At 36.2% G+C, this 21,038-nt stretch overlaps 1 long non-coding RNA gene across 6 annotated transcripts in view; it reads right to left on the bottom strand.

Moving 5' to 3' along the window:
* Positions 1-4,120: 4,120 nt before the first annotated feature.
* Positions 4,121-21,038, bottom strand: part of LOC118154640 (uncharacterized) — a 57,968-nt gene continuing 41,050 nt past the window's right edge. For 4 of the 6 annotated variants that reach the window (XR_013519375.1, XR_008482218.2, XR_013519377.1 and 1 more), the window contains 2 exons: positions 15,836-15,957; positions 4,121-13,057 (listed from right to left, as the gene is read on the bottom strand). This is a non-coding gene — a long non-coding RNA (uncharacterized LOC118154640). The remainder of the gene's footprint in view (positions 13,058-15,835; positions 15,958-21,038) is intronic. The other 2 variants (XR_013519374.1, XR_013519373.1) reach the window with 2 other exon arrangements.

Below are 21,038 nucleotides of genomic sequence, written 5' to 3' on the forward strand. Positions count from 1 at the left end.
GCAAGAAGAAAAGATTAATTTTTGGTGCTTTTTACTTTTTAAAAAAATTTTATTTTGGAGTCTTTCTTTTTTTAACACGGTTTTTTGGTTCTGGTTTTGTTTTGAGACAGACTCTCTTGTCCAGGATGGAATGTAGTGGTGCAGCCTCTACTTCCCAGGCTCGGTGATTCTCCTACCTAGGCCTCCTGAGTAGCTGGGGCTACAGGCATGTGCCACCAGGCCTGGCTAATAGCTAGGGCTACAGGCACGTGCCACCACACCTTGCTAATTTTGTATTGTTTGTAGACACGGGGTTTTGACATTATGCCCAGGCTAGTTTTAAACTCCAGAACTCAAGCAATCTGCCTGCCTCAGCCTCCCAAAGTGCTGGAGTTACAGGAGTGATGGCCATGCCCAGCCTACATGTTTTCTTTATCCTATCTTGTGTCTCTCAGTTATTATTCAACTCTTTTAGCTTGAAGGTCTATGTTCAGGTCAGAGATTTGAAAACAAAAGTTCCCTGTCCCTACAGGGCAGAAGGGACCTTAGAGATCATCTGGCATCTCCTTATAACCCTTTGTTCAAATTCTGCCTCCGTCTGGCTCAGTGGCTTACATCTGTAACCTTGGAGCTTTGGGGAGGCTGAGGCAGAAGGATGGCTTGAGGCCAGGAGGTTGCTGTTGCAGTGAGCTGTATTCACGCCACTGCACTCCAGCTTGGGAGATAGAGTGAGACTTTGTCTCAAAAAAAATTACACCTCACCTGAAACAAGAAAGTAGAGACAAAAGCAGAGTGGCTAATGGAAGCAGGGGGTTGGGGTGGAGAGTTGGGTATCCTGCAGTCCTGCAGTTTGCTCCCCCACCCACCCTGTATCTGCTTCTTCCACAACCCATCCCTGAATCCTAAGGTACCCTTCAAAACCACAAACTAGTTCAAATACTTTTCTTGGGCTTGAACCCCTTTTTATAACATCATATAAAGTCCTTATCTTTTGAAAATTAACCCTCTCTCTTAAAAAGAGATCTATGATGTGGTCTCAAAATGTAAGTGCTGCTGGGCATGGCGACTCATGCCTGTAACCCCAGCACTTTGGGAGACCAAGGTGGGAAAATTGCTTGAGCTCAGGAATTCAAGACCGGCCTGGGCAACATATGGAAACCCCCATCTCTACAGAAAAAAAAAAAATCCAAAAATTAGCTGGACATGGTCGTGCTTGCCTGTAGTCTCAGCTACTTGGGAGGTGAGGTGGGAGGATAGCTTGAGCCCAAGAGCGAGGCCCTGTCTTAAAAAAAAAAAGTGCTGTGGAAAATCGGAAAACCCACATAACTCTGTAAATTATTGGATGGGTCTTAATTTCTCCAGAGGAAATAAATATGAATGAATATTCAAATCCAAAATGATCCATCAAAGACTTTAATACTGGAAGAAATGTGGTATAGAAACCATAACGATCAAGATTTGGGGGAAGGAGAAAGGAGGACTCCAAAAGATGCCATCAAATAGGGCAGGCAATTACAGTTCAAACAACAGGCAAGAATGAAAATGGCTCAGTTACTCTATCATTAACCAGTTCTGAAGACTGTAATACAGCCATGCCCTTCCCAACACCTCTATGACTTTTAACATCAGTATTTTCATTTCTCTATTTTGGACAAAATGATGGACCTGTTCCTCATAGGAGATTTCTGGGTTTTCTGTATTTCATTTAGATTTGGGGCCCATTTTTGTTCTCTGCACTCTCACCCTGTGTTTTATTTTTAATTTACTTATATCTCACGTTACTCTATTTGATCTATTCTATGACCTTCAGTTCTGAATGACTATAGAACTGTCTAAAGCAGTGGTATCAGCCACCCATATTTTAAAGCCAAATTTAAATTATAAATATAAAAACATATAATCAAAAATATATAACAAAAATACATTTTGTAAATCAGAATAAAATTTTACCAGTCACTTTATTACTACCCTGATTTTACTCAAATAAATTCATACAACTGTTCATATCAAGTTTCCTTCATTTATTAATGTAAGACACAAAGAATTCTCCACAGTTTTATTTCTATAAAACACTAACACTTTTGAAGTAATTATTCAAACTATAAAACTTGTTAAACTAATTGTATCTGATTAGGCTGTCTAAAATTTATTGATAAAAGTACAAGAGTAGAGAAGTTAGAAGGAAAAATATTTTAAAAATTTATTCTGGTGCAGCCTCAATTAGTTATTGACATAGTAATAAACCAACTGGAAGACTGTATTCTGCAGAATAACTTGATCTGCTCAAGTATGTTCAGCCTTAAAACAAACACCAAATATGTTAATAAGAATATATAATATTTTGCTAATTATAATGAAAGTAAATGTTCCTGACAACACAATTTTTATATATTAAAAAATGTTCTTTATAGATGTGATTTTATTGATAGTTGTAATATAAATGTAATAGATTGACTATATAATAATAACATAGTTTTAAAGCTACAGGAAACCTGACATGTTTCTCACATTAAAGGTATGAAACCAGGCCTAAAGAGAGTAATGATTATATGCCTAATGTCACTCTTCTATTTTAATTTTTTTTTTGAGACAGAGTCTCACTTTGTTGTCCAGGATGGAATGCAGTGGCAGAATCTCTGCTCACTGCAACCCCCACCTCCCTGTAAATGCTGCCTCCCAGGCTCAAGGGATTCTTGTGCCTCAGCCTCCCAAGTAGCTGGGATTACAGGCTTGTGCCACCACGCCCAGCTAATTTTTGTGTTTTTAGTAGAGACAGGTTTCGTCATGTTGGTCAGGCTGTTCTGGAATTCCTGGTCTCAAGTGATCCACCGGTCTTGGCCTCCCAAATTGCTAAGATTACAGGCATAAGCCGCCGCACGCAATCCTATTCTAAACTTTACAAGCCTGGAGAATGAAGTCCAAGGCCCTTCCCAGAGTGTTCTGCTCAATTTTTTAAGCATTTTCTTCGTTCTTTTTCCCAACCCTCCTCAATCTAATTTCATACCCTAACAGTACATGCTCATCAAACACTTTAGATTATTACATCTCTGGCTTTGCTTGTGCTTTCCTCAGAATTTCATTCTATGGTCTCACCCACCCATCCAATAAACAATCCCCATCTCCATGAAGCCTTCCTGAATTCTATCCTCTTCCCTAGGATTTGTTAATTTCTTTGTTCCCAGAACATCTTACACTTAGAAATGAAACACCGATCACATCATATTGTTGTTTAGATTATTTCATAAGCATCTCTCTCCCCTGTCAGATTAAATAGAAACAGGATAATCCTTATCTTTGTATCTCCTTTTTTTTTTTTAAGATACAGGGTTGCTTCTGCTCAGGCTGTGTACGGTGGTATGATTATGGCTCACTGCAGCCTTGCCCTTCTTGGCTCAATCAATCCTCCCTCTTCAGCCACCTAAGTAGCTGAAACTACAGTCTTATGCGACCACACCCAACTAAATTTTAAAATATTTTTAGAGACCCAGTCTCATTGTGTTGCCCAGACTGATCTCAAACTCCTGGCCACAAGAAATCTTCTTACCTTGCCCTCCCAAAGTGCTGGGATTATAGGCATGAGCCACTACCACCCTTAGTTCAGTCTTGAATCATGGTAGCACTTTGTAAAAATGTGTTGAAGGAATGAATTAATGGACAGATGGTGGATAAGTACATGCACAAGTGAATGAATGTGTGGACAAATTGATGAAAGAACAAACAAACCAACAACAAGGAGGTGAATGAATAGGCCAATTTCTCAACCTTGGCACTGTTGATATTTTGAGCAGTGTAATTCTTTGTTGTCGGGGCTGTCCTGTACACTACAGGATGCTTAGCAGCATTCCTGGCCTCTACCCACTAGATGACAGTAGTAGCTCCCTCCACCCCCACCCCCACAGCTGTGAAAACTAAAAATGTCTCCAGACATTGCCAAAGACCCGCCAAGGGCAGAATTGCCCTTGATTAAGAACCACTGGAAGAGATGAAAAGAAGACCTGTTACAGCAGTTCAGGTGGAGGGCAGGGATTGGTCTCCAATTCAATCCAGTACTTTCTCTAATATAATTTAGCCTTGTTGAGATCCAAATTCAATCATTAAGCTTCTTACAAAATAGTCTTAAACTCCGAGATTGAAAACAGAATGAACAAAAATATAATTTATGAGACAGAATATTTAAAAGCAACATTAAGAGTAAAGGTATACATTCCTTATTTTAACAAATGTAGTTTACTGTTGCCTTTTAAAAACAGCATTTATCTGTAGCCAATATTGTTAAATGATAATTATTTGACATATAGCTAATTCATAGTTGATTTTGCTCAACACCGTCTTATGTACAGAGCTAAACATTGTCATACACAATTATAATATAAACCAAAACAAGAAATACAATTAACTGGTTTGAAGTGACATACCCTGAAATATATAACACAAAAATATAATATTGCAGAACAAAATTAAAGTATGAAATGTAAAACTTACTGAACACCATCAAGTAAATCAATATATTCATGAAATATTCTTAGAAGCAGAATATAGAGAAATAGTAATACACAGGTAACATGAAGAAAAAAAAGACTGAGAACTTCCAAAATTTTGATGTAATAAAAAATTTCTAACCAAAAATAGAAAAAATTATTTGACCATGCTTAAGTATTTGCTCCAGGAAGTCATATGGTTTGTCAAAATTTTCTAAATGCCACTTTATAGCACCATCTTGTGGATCTTAGAGGAATTCATGGATTTCAGTTTAAAATGTCTGTAGTTATTTCTTCAGAAAAAGGAAGAAAAGAAAATAAACTATAAAGAAAAAATAAGTGTGCTTATTGAAATGTTCTACCAAACTCTGAATTAGAGACATAGTGAAGTTTGACTTCAGTTTTGATATTCAGCCAAGATTTACCGTTTGGTTTCAACTACAGCTTCCTCTTAGGCCTTTGGAAAGTCAAATAGCCACAAACCTACCTCATCATCATCATCATGTGTGTCTTTTGTAGGCTACTATCATGTACAGTCAGCAAAGAAGGGATGTGCCAACAAGGAAGGTCATCCTAATGTACTGTTTAATGTTTGAATATTCATTTTGAATGTACAGATATAACATAGAATTAAAATTTCCTTATGTGCTGTAAGTATTAGAAGAGCAAAGTGTTGCAAAATTAGGGAAGATTGTGAAAGCTGGTAAGCTTATACAGAAAACAAATAAGAATATTTAAGCTGTTAAATTGAGAAATAGGGATATAGATTGATAATAATATGAATATTTATTCCTGTACCATGATGTCAAACTTTTAAAATCTGATTACTAAGTTTTTTATTATATAAGCATAGTTGCAGTTATAGTTCACATTTCTTTTTATATCTAAGGAGTTCATTCTATGATGGTATCTAGCATTAGCCTCTGAAAAATGTTGATCTAAGAGCCATTGGGCATTTGGCCAAAAAATGTATTTGATATACATCTATTCTAAACCTAAAGGAAGAATAAAATAGAAAGAAAATGATATCAAACATAATGGATTTGGAGTACCTTTCTCTTTTTTTAAATATGTGAGGTTTTTCTTTCTAACTTGAAAGAAAATATTTATCACGAAATACCAAGACCATTAAATGCTGGTAGGAAGGGGCTGCATGGGATTACTGTATGGAAAAAAGCATTTCTATTCAAGGACATATCAATTAATTATAATCCAATTTTATAGGCAAAATGTTTAATTAATTAAAATTCTCATTTGTTATTTTCCATCCTGACAGACAATCCTTCTCTTCTCCATGACATAAATTAAGCATAGCCATATACTAGAAGATTCTTTTCCTTGATTATCTCCTCATCTCTCCTCATTGAAACATCAAGAATGGCCAAGTGGGTTCAGCACAGGGCATTTGGGTATCTAAGCTCCATTATTCTCTAAGATAAGACACCATTACTTAGGGAAAGGATAAGAATACAAGGGTGTCAAAAAGAGAACTTTTCTTGCAAGAACTTTCACATAATTGTTTTGACCTAAAAACAACAATTATGTTACAGGACAGTGGACTCTTTCGCAGGGCTTTGTAGTTGAAGATAGATCCACAGCAGGCAGATCAAGTCAGCAAGCTTGAATAACCATAACAGTTGTAATGGCATTTAGCTCTATTTAACCCACTCACCTCTGTAAGAAGGCAACCCACCTGATGAATAACATAGTTTTTGGCTTTGAGTGAGCATAGAGATGTGGAAAGTGGAAAGAACTTCAGACCAGGAATCAAGAAACCATATTTTTCTTCCAGCCTGTCACCAAGTGCATAACATTAGACAAATGACTCAGCCATTCTGCATCTCAGTTCCCATATCTGTAAAATGAGGGGGCTGGACTAGGTGTTCTTTAATGTCCTTTCCAGCTTAACAGATTAAGATTCTATGAATTGTTCTGCTGGGTAGGAGCCTAGCCCAACTTTAATATTCTCTTTCTGTGAGTGGCCCTAGGGAATGATTTGAGTAGTGTCACCCTGAACATTTAAGGACTTAACAAAACCATCTCTAACTTCCCCTCTTAGTGATCAAAGGTAAAAGTACCCTTTACATTCTTTAACTTTTCTTAATGCCATTTATTTTCAACATACACCACATCAGAAAGACTTCCATTTTACTTGTAAATATTCTCTTCAAATTTCAGAGAATATCACCTAATCTTACTTTTCTAAAATCAAGTTCTAATTCTCTGAACCTTTTATATTTTGCATATTTTGCAGACTGTAATCATACATGTTTTATCATTTCCTGAAGACAGCCTGCAGAACATTTACCCTTTTAAGGGTTCCAGCATCAAAATACCTTTTAGCCTCACTTCATGGTATGTCATCTAACTGGATATTCACAGTGGCTGTTACAACTTCAACAATTCTGAAACATTACCTTTGTTTTCTGATAGTTTTTGTTTTGAGTTTGGTTTATTTGGGCTTGGTTAGTCAATTTCTTTTTGGCAGAATTTTTGGGGATTATCACTTCAGAAATTGGCTTTACCATTCTAAACCTATTGTTGTAGCCTGTCCTGACAGAGTCATTTCTGGGAAGATTTTATGCTTCTCCGAATATTTTTTCCAGCTCCTTTAAAAAAACGTATTTAAATATTTCCTCCTAGAAATAAATAAGAACCTCTGAACTTAACATTAGGATGGCCATTTAATAGATAAATGAACCTTCAGTCAAATATCTGAGACACCCCAAAGATTCAGATGTCTCCAGTTTCCATTTCTGCAGGTATCATTTCAGTATTTGATATATTTAATTCAAAGGTAAACTCAAAATATATTGAGACTAATTCAGTGTGTTCCCCTGTGCTACCTCACTCAAACATGGTTTTGGTAATGAAAGTCCACGTTCAATAATCTGTGGAATCAAAAGTAGTTTAGTGTAAGAACTTAAAACAAAAAAACCAACAAACAAGCAAAAAACTATATATATATGTAATGCAAAGAAAAGAGGAATGAGAAGATTAAAGTTTGGAACCTTCTGTGATGAAGAGTAAGAAGTGATGACATATCCACTGAATACACTACCCTAACCTCTCACCTACTGAAATATTATGCTACTTTGTAAAACTGGAATCCTAACATGTCTTATGTTGAATGTTATCCAACAGTTGTAGCAAAGGTGATCTGTCAGTTAATCTCAAAGTTAGTCAGGATTTTAAATTTAACCTACAGATACACCATAATAAACAGGATTGGTGCAACTAACAATTTGTTTAAATTAAAGTTATTATGAAGTTATAATATCAAATATTCTGATAAAAACAATTAGTCAAAAATACTTTTGGCCACTGAATTTCATACTATTACTATATTCATATTAATTATATGATATGGACCCTTCTATTTCAGTATTTCATGGCATTTACTGATAACAACTTTGTTTCTCTTTAATATTTAGAGAAAAGATTTTTATATTACTGTTTTTCTCTTAAAGTTATCTTATACACATTTATGCTATTTTTATCTTATTTACAAATTAAGCACATATAAGTTACTAATCTACTTTACATTTTAAATGAGAAATGCTTTAAAAAATAGGAATTAGACATCTTGTGCCCAAAATATTGAAAACATAATCCCTTTAAAAATATCCACCATCAAAAAAAAAAAAAAATCCACCATCTCTCTCCTCCCTTTTCCTTTTAATTCAAACTAGTTAGTTTCCTTTGAAGATGTCTTTTGCCAATGTTTCTGAAAACTATTTTTGTTTGAAAATTTCAGGGTGGAATGGTTTTTTAGATGAAGGAAACTGTATTTGCAATTACAGCTTATAAAGTAGAGAAAACCATAAACTCCCTTTGGCATCCATTTGACTCCAGGTCAAAATTAGATTTCTTCCTTCTATAGCATTTCGACTTATGAACCCCTCTTTTTGTAAGTAGATAGATTTGGGATGGAGGGCCAGCTGGAGATTACAAAATATACTGTATGAATATGAGTGAAAGTATAATTTTAAGTAAACAGGTCACTTAATGTTGATCTTTTCCTGTTAAAGGGGTTTTGTCGGCCTTAGTACTAACGTTGTTTTAAATTTTAATTCAATAACAACTTAGCTTTTAAAATTTCAGATTTATACTATTAAAGGTTAGAACCACTTATTTTCATTTCAGAATGTCTGGTGGTAGTGATGGCAATTATTGCAGAGAAAGGTATTGAGGCCTGCTATGATACAGAACTATTAGGTGGTATGAGAAAATGAAAAAAGTACTTACAGAGAAGTAATTCCTGACCTTTAGGACCCTGTAATATATAGCTGTCTTTTTTAAGCTTTCATACCACACATTGACAAATCAGTCTTGAAGTTATCATTTGAGTGCGAGAGTGTAAGAATTGGGCTAGAAAAATCACCTTCTTTGCTCTGTTTGTTTGATCAACTCTTATTTGAATGCATCACCTCACTAATAATTGTGCCTAAAGATAATTGAACAATTCAAACTCAAACTCAATTTACACTAATTATCTAACATTCATTTAACTAGTATTTATTTATAAGGTCACAAATCACCAAGCTAAAGAAGTCCTAAAAATTTTTTCTGAAGAGGCAGGAAAATACACAATCTCATGTTAAGGAACAAGACTTTAAGAGAACTAGAAAATAATTAAAAGGTTGTTAGGCAAGGGTCCAAGATTAATTTTGGTTAGAAAATAAATCTGACTCATGATCAAGCAATGAGAATCACATAAAACCATTATAAAATAATAAATTCTACCACCTTACAAGAGCACCGAACTTACATCTTTTTGACAGATGATTGGCAGCAGGTAAATTATTGAGATATATGGTGGTTATTTGGTCCCTTTTTCCGTAACTTTCCTTGAGTTACTCAGCCTTTGTCCAAGTGAGTACAAAGATGTAATGAGAATCATGTAGACGTTGCATAAAGTAATTTGCATAGCTCCCCCAAGATTATTAAAAACCTGATATTAATGATATACACTGACATCAATTTCTTTTGCTGTTGTTTGTGAGGTTTTTTTTGTTTTTTGGAGGTTTTTTTTTTGGAGGCATGATCTTGCTCTGTCTCCCAGACTGGAGTATAGTGGTGATCACAGATCACTGCGGCCTCAGTGTCCTGGGCTCAGGTCCTCCCATCTCAGCTGCCTGAGTAGCTGGGACTACAGGCGCGTGTATTTTTTGTAGAGACAGGTTTTTGCCATCTTGCCCAAGCTGGTCTCAAGCTCCTAGGCTCCTAGATGTATACCCACCTTGGCCTCCCAAAGTGCCAGGATATCAGGTGTGAGTCACCACACACGGCCTAGTACCAATTTCTATCATGATTTGTTGCATCTAGAGCTGAAAGCAATTTTTTTGTCATGAAGACAAACCTTTTTTTAAATTTTCTTAATCTATGTAAGAAGTGCTTTCTAAGATTAGACTGTATTTACACATTAAGCAGTGTAAATGTTTATTATGTCAGGCTCTTAAGTGGAGATGAGTATGTTGACATTTTATTATAGAAAATTTCAAACACCAAAGTGAATCCCATTCAACAATTATTAACACAAAGGCAATTTTATATCATCTCTAGTTCATCTAATTTTCCTGTCCTCTCCATCCTGCCCTTCAAAGTATAATTTTAAAGGAAGCCCAGCTATTATATTTCACCCATACATTCAAGGAGAGGTTTTTGAAGTGAATAGACCACTGTTCTGTCCATGACTTATGTCCATTTTGGATAAGTTCAAATTACCCAAGTGGTCACTGTCAGAGCCATTTCTTCAGCCACGGCTTTGTTCTCTCAAGTATTTATACCTTCCATGTGTAGATTTCCTATGTCATTCACTGATTGGTGGCATCACCTTCAGTCTACCTAAGAATATTAATGTTAATTTGGCAACTTGATTTAAAAGGTACCCAAAGGAATCATTATTTTCATTATTCATCCAGTCCTTCATTTCTTGCTCTAGATCTTAGAGGTACAGTGTTGAGAAAATTAGACAAAGAGCTTGCCTTCCAGGATGTTTGCTAGAGTTGAGATCAAGAGACAGGGGCTTGCTACTTGGAAGACTCCCTCTTTGTATGGGCAGTGTTGTTCCTGATTCTACCTTATGTTTCCTCAGGGAAACCTTAACAAAATGCCCATAGTAGTGAACTAAATAAATATGTAAAACAATAATGAACTGGTTTTGTTGTTATTGTTGTCGTTTTTAAAGTACATGTTTCTTGTATGGGAATTAACAAGTTTTGTGTGTGTCTATTGCCACCTACCCCCCTACTCCCAAATCTCACCCCCACTCTGCAGATTGCTCCAGGTAGATCTGGGAAAATGTGAACAGCCACATTTTCATCTCAAAATAAAGTATAACTTTTTTTAAAGTCCTATGTCCAAAATTCAAGGTTCTGAAAATGAAATTTCTAAATAATTAGATGATGTGATGATGGCAATCTGAAAATACGTATAAATCTCTACACAAAACTACTGTATAATTTAGTAGCTATCATATATTATTATCTCAAAATGAATAATAATTATGCAAAATTAGCTCCTTTATAGATCAATCTCTAATTTAAAAAGTGATGTTTAGAGATGTAAAAGGTATCATTGTTTTTTGCAACATCAAATGATGTCTAATTCAAATGCCTTTGAAAGCCATCTGCAGCACTTCTGAGTTTTTGCTGTTTCAGAATTGACTTTCTTTCTTGGCAGGTACTTAACAAAAATAAACTCAATATTATAGTCACACAATACATACCTATAATGAAAAAACCTAAAACAATGAGCAGTCACATAAAAGCTTTCTTTTTTTTTGAATTTAAATTTAACTAGTTTTAGCTGGTTATTTTTATTTCCCCAATCAAAAAAAAAATCAATTGTAATTTACATGCTCTGATATAAAGCACTTTCTGCCATTGCTTCTTTGGGAACTGAGAGTAGAAATGGTTTCTAATTTGAAGATTCAAAAGATTGAATAGCTGGATGAATTATAACTTAAAATTCCCATTAATTTATTTTCAAATGAGGAAAACCCACAACTTTGAGAAACTGATTATTATGGGGAAAAAAGGCCTTGATTTGTAATTGCACCCAAGTATGAAAGCCTACATTTTGTAAGCATAAAGATTACATTCTCTTCAAAAGATTTTCAAATTCTCATAGGCACATAACTTAGAGAATGAGAGGATTGTAATTTGAAAAATTACAGATTTCATTGTTTTTGATGTGTGAAACCTATAAACAAATATCAGGAGATTGTATTGCAAAACTGAAAATCCCTTGTTTAGTTTTGCAAAGGACAGTGCCCTATGTGGCTTACAACCCTGACTTAAAAGAAAAATGCAGAGTAATGCAAAAGACACTCTAATCACTGCATCTAATTACAAAGAAGAATAGCTCAGTAAAAATTTTAAGTATCTTTGGGCAGGCGTGTGGTCTCGTGGTCAGAGCATGGGATTTCAAGTCAGTAGTCTAAATTTCTATTTTAAACACCACTTCTAAATTTCTCCATGACTTTGGGCATGACATTAACTTTATTTTTAAATGAGAACTTGAGATCTGTTCTCGATAATTACAAAGCAGTTTTGAAATCCTTTAATAGAGGTATAAATCTAATACTGCAAAAAAACATTAACAGAGACAGGTGCTTTCTTGACTACTTGATAGAAAAAAAAACTTACTTGACAAAAAGAAAAGGTAAGGTAAATTAAAATGAATTCAGAAGATGTTTCTTTACCATTTACATGTAACATTGCTATACTCATGTGTTATTTCAAAGTCAGTTCAGGGCATTATTTAACAATCAACTCATTGATATGGTGACAAATTTTGATAGCTTTCCTCTAAATTGCTCCTTAGCTTTTGAAGAAATGGTAGTCCTCAGTGGATCCAACGCTGCTCTTTTCATACTAATTGTTATTGTCTCTCTAAGGAACTTGTACTCCACAACAATGTTCCTGCTTTGTTTTTTGTTTATGTGTAGTGTTTTTTAAGTGTTCCTCCAAGTGCAATAAGTATAGACAAATTATCGTGTAAGTTTTCTTCAAACTATAGCTAGATTTCTAGGGATAAATGTAGGTGATTCAAACCCTAACAAACGTCTATAATCAATTTCCACGGTAATTTTCAGTGGGAATAATTAACATTTAAATTCAAGGAATGTGACCTGACTTATAGAACTCTTCCTTCCCTACTTCTTTTCGCCCATCCTTCCCTCCTTCCTTACCTTCTTTCCTTCCCTCCTCTTTCTTTCTTCTTTCTTTTTCTTTCTTCTTTTTCTTTCTTTATTTCTCTCTCTCTCTTCCTTTCTTTCTTTCAACAGTTTCAGTACTCTATAGATTTTTCTGGAGTATGATAATCTTGTATGCTTTTGAGTCCTAGTTTAGCTACTAAATATGCTTTCTTGTTGGAAGAATCCACCCAGTCAAATTTGCTAAAATATACGGTATACAAACTGGAAACAAAGAGTAAATTCAGGAATAGTATGGTATATTAATACAGCAGGCAATGGGGTTATACAAAATTTGACCAAAATCTCAGGCTCAACACAAACCTTCATCATGCCTGATCTATTGCACACTTTCCAGGCAAAGGGTGATCTTTAAAAACAGCAATTCATCAAGATAATGCTGCATGAAAGGAAATAGAGACCATTATAAGGCAAAGTAAAACAGCTTAAGGACAGATCTTGTTGTATGCTTCCCTGATTAGAAACACAGGGTATGAATGCCTTGCTAAAGTACTTAAAGTGCTATTAAATGGTCCAAAGCTCACGTGAGAAATCACTGAGTTAAAGGATCAAATTCCGACAGGGTCAGTTTGGTCTTCTGGCATTATATAGGAGGCAAATTATAAACAGAACTTTCACTAAATTTGTCCTCTAGGGAAGATTTTAAAATGGAATCTTTGTGAGATGGTTTGCAGTAGCCCTAATAGCTTCAGAGACTGCCTCTACATTCCCTGGTGAATTTATGTTAAATAAAAAAGGCAGAAAATCCAACTTATTAAGTTCATAAATTAAAGTTATATATTTTTTAAAACCTGAACATTTGGGAAATTATAGGTAGTAATTTTTTCTATATGCAGCAGTTTAATCCTGCATTTATTTCACTAAATTACACCACTCAATTTCCTGTTTAGGCCTGTTCGATGCATCTTACATTCATTCAAAAATAGTGACAAGAAAGAGAGGAATGCTTTAAAACTGGTTATCTAGTTATTAAATACTAAATTTTCCTTTTTTAAGAAACAAAACCCTGTTTGATTCTTCATTGTCTCTTTGGTTTCCCAAATCTAACCCTTCTTTACTTCCCCCTACCTCCTAAATATATGATGGAAATAGATTCAAGACAACAGCAGCTCCTACACCTGTGATGCTGTTCCTCTGAGAAGCAAAAGAAGGAGAAAACATGTAAAACCCGGGAATACATTTTGTCACAATAGAACTGGGTACAGTAGTTCAACTTCAGAATAGGGAATGTAGGATTTTCACCTTCAGTCTTCAGAAGACATCTTTTTCTAAATATCTATTATAATAACAAACTGCAATTCCATAACCACTTTAGTTGATACTTGAACTTCCTCCCAGAGTTCATATTTCCTCACATTAGCTCCAGTTTTATTCAGTATTACAATGCAATGTCTGCATTCCAATCCTAAATCTGCTGGAGGACTTCATACAGATAAGGGACATTTAACTTGCTGCAGTAGAGTCAGAGACCTGGTTGGAAATGTTGAGGAAAAAAGTCCCTCTGTTGTCTCGATATGTTACTCATCCTGTAAAGCTCTAATTTTATTTTTGACATATCAAAGCTGTCTCTAAAATGTTACCATGGAACCAGAAATAATTATTTTAATAATGGACCTATGTCCTTTTCATCTTCTTTATTTTAAATTTAAAAATTTTTTGCTGTTTAAAAAAATTTTTAATTAGAACAGGCAAGGCACAATGGCTCATGCCTGTACCCCTGGCACTTTGGGAGGCCGAGGCAGGCAGATCACTTGAACCCAGGAGTTCAAGACCAGCCTGGGCAACAGGGTAAAACCCTATCTCTACAAAAAAATACAAAAAGTAGCTGGGCATGGCAGCACTTCAGCTACTCAGAAGGCTAAGGCAGGAGGATAGTTTGAGCATGGGAGGTCAAGGTTTCAGTGAGCCATGATCATGTCACTGGACTCCAGCCTTGGTGACAAAGTGAGACTCTGTCTCTACAATATATTTATATTTTACTTATTTATATGTGGATTTTCTACTGAAAGGTGGGTCAGTATCCCTAATCCCCAACACTGTTCAAGGGTCAACTGTATTTCTCTGAAACTATTGCTCCAAGGTAGAGCCTCATTTACATACATTAATTATAATTTTTAACCAAACTAATTTGTATTTTCACAGCAAATTGGGGAGTGGGAGGGAAAGGAGGTGGACAGCCATGTTACACACTAGCATCCTTGCAGTCCTGCAGAGTTCATAAATACGTGTAACACAACTTTCTACAGCCATACTTTGTACAAATTTTCAAGATGGCAAAAATGAATACGGTAAGAGACCCCAAGTTTCTCTCTTTCTAGCATATAAAAAGAAGCAAAAGCACAGTCTTAAAAGTATGCTTAGTAGGTGCTGTTCATTTCTCTATCAGCCAGGAAGGATATTGGTTTTGAGGTTGATGTACTTATCGAGAACATCCAGTGCTTTGATGAAACCTCAGATGTATGACCTTCTGGACAAACATCTGCAATTTCATATCATTGGAGCATTGTATTTCTGGAGGTTGTGATTCTCTATAGGTTTGCTGTGGTTGAACCAAGAAAGAAGGCATGTGCAGATGTCTAAAGAAATTATGATTCCATGAAAGACTTTAAGGAGATGAAGAAGGCTGGTATCTTTCATAATGCAAAATGATTCCAGAATATAAAGAATTTCTTTGAGTTCAATTACCTAGAAGTTTTGTCACTGACTTGTATTCCTGAACTATGAAACCTGATTATGTGGGCTAAATAAAAAATAATTTATCTTAATAAATAAACAAGTTAAAAAAATGGATGCTTAATAATCAATATTACAGTATTCAATCTTACTTAGAATTTAGGCATTCAATGAATAGGCATTAATTAATTCAATTTAAAACCAGTCTAAGATTTTAAGTTATCAATAGATCTTGGAAATTATCTCCAAGTTTACATACTATGAAACATAATTACTGCTAACATAAAATTTTGTTAGGATGATGAATCGGCAGGGTGCGGTGACTCATGGCCAGGTGCAGTGGTTCACTCCTGTAATCTCAGCACTTTGGGAAGCCAAGGAGGGCAGATCACGAGGTCAGTAGACCAAGGTCATCCTGGCTAACATGGTGAAACCCCGTCTCTACTAAAAATACAAAAACTTAGCCAGACGTGGTGGTACAGACCTGTAGTCCCAGTTACTCAGAAGGCAGAGGCAGGAGAATTGCTTGAACCCCGGAGGTGGACGTTGCAGTGAGCCAAGATCATGCCACTGCACTCCAGCCTGGGCGACAGAGCAGGACTCCATCTAGAGAGAAAAAAAAGAATCAATTTGGTTAAATACATATTTACATTTTTTATAACTTTAAATATTAAGTAGAATTAATGATAGCTTATTTGATCAGTAACCTTTACAAGTTTAGAAAGAATATAACCAAGTAAAATAAAAATTGATTATATCGTACTTAACACTGATAAATCATAGAAGATAGCTGTTTTTTATTAAACTGAAAATATTAAACTAGTCTTGCTTAGCAAAAACTTACCTAAATCATATAAATTTGACTTCATAAAACATTTTCTAGTTAGTTTTGGTTAAAAAAATACTTACTAAATCTAGCATACTAAAAGTATTAGAAGTTCAATTTCTTGATTTTCTGTAATTTTAGGAATATTCAATTTATTTTTTTTTTTTTTTTTTTTTTTTTTTTTTAAATTTTTTATTGGATTATAGGTTTTGGGGTACATGAGCAGAGCATGCAAGACAGTTGCGTAGGTACACACATGGCAGTGTGCTTTGCTTTTCTTCTCCCCTTCACCCACATTTGGCATTTCTCCCCAGGCTATCCCTCCCCACCTCCCCCTCCCACTGGCCCTCCCCTTTTCCCCCCAATAGACCCCAGTGTTTAGTACTCCCCTTTCTGTGTCCATGTGTTCTCATTTTTCATCACCCACCTATGAGTGAGAATATGCGGTGTTTCATTTTCTGTTCCTGTGTCAGTTTGCTGAGGATGATGTTCTCCAGATTCATCCATGTCCCTACAAACGACACGAACTCATCATTTCTGATTGCTGCATAATATTCCATGGTGTATATGTGCCACATTTTTCCAATCCAGTCTATTATCAGTGGGCATTTGGGTTGATTCCAGGTCTTTGCTATTGTAAACAGTACTGCAATGAACATTCGTGTACATGTGTCCTTATAGTAGAACGATTTATAGTCTTTTGGATATATACCCAGTAATGGGATTGCTGGGTCAAATGGAATTTCTATTTCTAAGGCCTTGAGGAATCGCCACACTGTCTTCCACAATGGTTGAACTAATTTACACTCCCACCAACAGTGTAAAAGTGTTCCTTTTTCTCCACATCCTCTCCAGCATCTGTTGTCTCCAGATTTTTTAATGATCGCCATTCTAACTGGCGTGAGATGGTATCTCAATGTGGTTTTGATTTGCATCTCTCTGATGACCAGTGACGATGAGCATTTTTTCATATGATTGTTGGCCTCATATATGTCTTCTTTCGTAAAGTATCTGTTCATATCCTTTGCCCACTTTTGAATGGGCTTGTTTGTTTTTTTCCTGTAAATCTGCTTGAGTTGTTTGTAAATTCTGGATATCAGCCCTTTGTCAGATGGGTAGACTGCGAAAATTTTTTCCCATTCTGTTGGTTGCCGATCCACTCTAGTGACTGTTTCTTTTGCCGTGCAGAAGCTGTGGAGTTTCATTAGGTCCCATTTGTCTATTTTGGCTTTTGTTGCCAATGCTCTTGGTGTTTTGTTCATGAAGTCCTTGCCTACTCCTATGTCCTGGATAGTTTTGCCTAGATTTCCTTCTAGGGTTTTTATGGTGCCAGGTCTTATGTTTAAGTCTTTAATCCATCTGGAGTTAATTTTAGTGTAAGGTGTCAGGAAGGGGTCCAGTTTCTGCTTTCTGCACATGGCTAGCCAGTTTTCCCAACACCATTTGTTAAACATGGAATCCTTGCCCCATTGCTTATTTTTGTCAGGTTTATCAAAGATTGTATAGTTGTATGTATGTTGTGTTGCCTCCGGTGCCTCTGTTTTGTTCCATTGGTCTATATCTCTGTTTTGGTACCAGTACCATGCTGTTTTGATTACTGTAGCCTTGTAGTATAGTTTGAAATCCGGTAGTGTGATGCCCCCCGCTGTGTTCTTTTTGCTTAGAATTGACTTGGCTATGCGGGCTCTCTTTTGGTTCCATATGAAGTTCATGGTGGTTTTTTCCAGTTCTGTGAAGAAAGTCAATGGTAGCTTGATGGGGATAGCGTTGATTCTGTAAATTACTTTGGGCAGTATAGCCATTTTCACGATATTAATTCTTCCTAACCATGAACATGGAATGTTTCTCCATCTGTTTGTGTCCTCTCTGATTTCGTTGAGCAGTGGTTTGTAGTTCTCCTTGAAGAGGTCCCTTACGTTCCTTGTGAGTTGTATTCCAAGGTATTTTATTCTTTTTGTAGCAATTGCGAATGGCAGTTCGCTCTTGATTTGGCTTTCTTTAAGTCTGTTATTGGTGTAGACGAATGCTTGTGATTTTTGCACATTGATTTTATATCCTGAGACTTTGCTGAAGTTGTTTATCAGTTTCAGGAGTTTTTGGGCTGAGGCGATGGGGTCTTCTAGGTATACTATCATGTCGTCTGCAAATAGAGACAATTTGGCTTCCACCTTTCCTATTTGAATACCCTTTATTTCTTTTTCTTGCCTGATTGCTCTGGCTAGAACTTCCAGTACTATATTGAATAGGAGTGGTGAGAGAGGGCATCCTTGTCTAGTACCAGATTTCAAAGGGAATGCTTCCAGTTTTTGCCCATTCAGTATGATATTGGCTGTTGGTTTGTCATAAATAGCTTTTATTACTTTGAGATACGTTCCATCGATACCGAGTTTATTGAGGGTTTTTAGCATAAAGGGCTGTTGAATTTTGTCAAATGCCTTCTCTGCGTCAATTGAGATAATCATGTGGTTTTTATTTTTGGTTCTGTTTATGTGGTGAATTATGTTGATAGACTTGCGTATGTTGAACCAGCCTTGCATCCCTGGGATGAATCCTACTTGATCATGATGAATAAGTTTTTTGATTTGCTGTTGCAATCGGCTTGCCAATATTTTATTGAAGATTTTTGCATCTATGTTCATCATGGATATTGGCCTGAAGTTTTCTTTTCTCGTTGGGTCTCTGCCGGGTTTTGGTATCAGGATGATGTTGGTCTCATAAAATGATTTGGGAAGGATTCCCTCTTTTTGGATTGTTTGAAATAGTTTTAGAAGGAATGGTACCAGCTCCTCCTTGTGTGTCTGGTAGAATTCGGCTGTGAACCCATCTGGACCTGGGCTTTTTTTGTGAGGTAGGCTCTTAATTGCTGCCTCAACTTCAGACCTTGTTATTGGTCTATTCATAGTTCCAGCTTCCTCCTGGTTTAGGCTTGGGAGGACACAGGAGTCCAGGAATTTATCCATTTCTTCCAGGTTTACTAGTTTATGTGCATAGAGTTGTTTGTAATATTCTCTGATGATGGTTTGAATTTCTGTGGAATCTGTGGTGATTTCCCCTTTATCATTTTTTATTGCATCTATTTGGTTGTTCTCTCTTTTCTTTTTAATCAATCTGGCTAGTGGTCTGTCTATTTTGTTGATCTTTTCAAAAAACCAGCTCTTGGATTTATTGATTTTTTGAAGGGTTTTTCGTGTCTCAATCTCCTTCAGCTCAGCTCTGATCTTAGTAATTTCTTGTCTTCTGCTGGGTTTTGAGTTTTTTTGATCTTGCTCCTCTAGCTCTTTCAATTTTGACGATAGGGTGTCAATTTTGGATCTCTCCATTCTCCTCATATGGGCACTTATTGCTATATACTTTCCTCTAGAGACTGCTTTAAATGTGTCCCAGAGGTTCTGGCACGTTGTGTCTTCATTCTCATTGGTTTCGAAGAACTTCTTTATTTCTGCCTTCATTTCGTTGTTTACCCAGTCAACATTCAAGAGCCAGTTGTTCAGTTTCCATGAAGCTGTGCGGTTCTGGGTCTGTTTCTGAATTCTGAGTTCTAACTTGATTGCACTATGGTCTGAGAGGCTGTTTGTTATGATTTCGGTTGTTTTGCATTTGTTGAGCAGTGCTTTACTTCCAATTATGTGGTCAATTTTAGAGTAGGTGTGATGTGGTGCTGAGAAGAATGTGTATTCTGTGGATTTGGGGTGGAGAGTTCTGTAAATGTCCACCAGGTTTGCTTGCTCCAGGTCTGAGTTCAAGCCCTGGGTATCCTTGTTGATTTTCTGTCTGGTTGATCTGTCTAGTATTGACAGTGGAGTGTTAAAGTCTCCCACTATTATTGTGTGGGAGTCTAAGTCCTTCTGTAAGTCATTAAGAACTTGCCTTATGTATCTGGGTGCTCCTGTGTTGGGTCCATATATGTTTAGGATCGTTAGCTCTTCTTGTTGTATCGATCCTTTTACCATTATGTAATGGCCTTCTTTGTCTCTTTTGATCTTTGTTGCTTTAAAGTCTATTTTATCAGAGATGAGAATTGCAACGCCTGCTTTTTTTTGCTTTCCATTAGCTTGGTAAATCTTCCTCCATCCCTTTATTTTGAGCCTTTGTGTATCCTTGCATGTGAGATGGGTTTCCTGTATACAGCACACTGATGGGTTTTGGATTTTTATCCAATTTGCCAGTCTGTGTCTTTTGATTGGTGCATTTAGTCCATTTACATTTAGGGTTAATATTGTTATGTGTGAATTTGATACTGCCATTTTGATTCTAAGTGGCTGTTTTGCCTGTTAGTTGTTGTAGATTCTTCATTATGTTGAAGCTCTTTAGCATTCAGTGTGATTTTGGAATGGCTGGTACTGATTGATCCTTTCTATGTGTAGTGCCTCTTTTAGGAGCTCTTGTAAAGCAGGCCTGGTGGTGACAAAATCTCTGAGTACTTGCTTGTTCGCAAAGGATTTTATTCTTCCTTCACTTCTGAAGCTCAGTTTGGCTGGATATGAAATTCTGGGTTGAAAGTTCTTTTCTTTAAGAATGTTGAATATTGGCCCCCACTCTCTTCTGGCTTGTAGTGTTTCTGCCGAGAGATCTGCTGTGAGTCTGATGGGCTTCCCTTTGTGGGTGACCAGACCTTTCTCTCTGGCTGCCCTTAGTATTCTCTCCTTTATTTCAACCCTGTTGAATCTGACGATTATGTGCCTTGGGGTTGCTCTTCTTGCGGAATATCTTTGTGGTGTTCTCTGTATTTCCTGCAATTGAGTGTTGGCTTGTCTTGCTAGGTGGGGGAAATTTTCCTGGATGATGTCCTGAAGAGTATTTTCCAGCTGGGATTCATTCTCTTCGTCCCCTTCTGGTACACCTATCAAACGTAGGTTAGGTC

The sequence above is a fragment of the Callithrix jacchus genome, chromosome 6, assembly GCF_049354715.1.
Source record: "Callithrix jacchus isolate 240 chromosome 6, calJac240_pri, whole genome shotgun sequence".
Taxonomy (NCBI): Eukaryota; Metazoa; Chordata; class Mammalia; order Primates; family Cebidae; genus Callithrix; species Callithrix jacchus.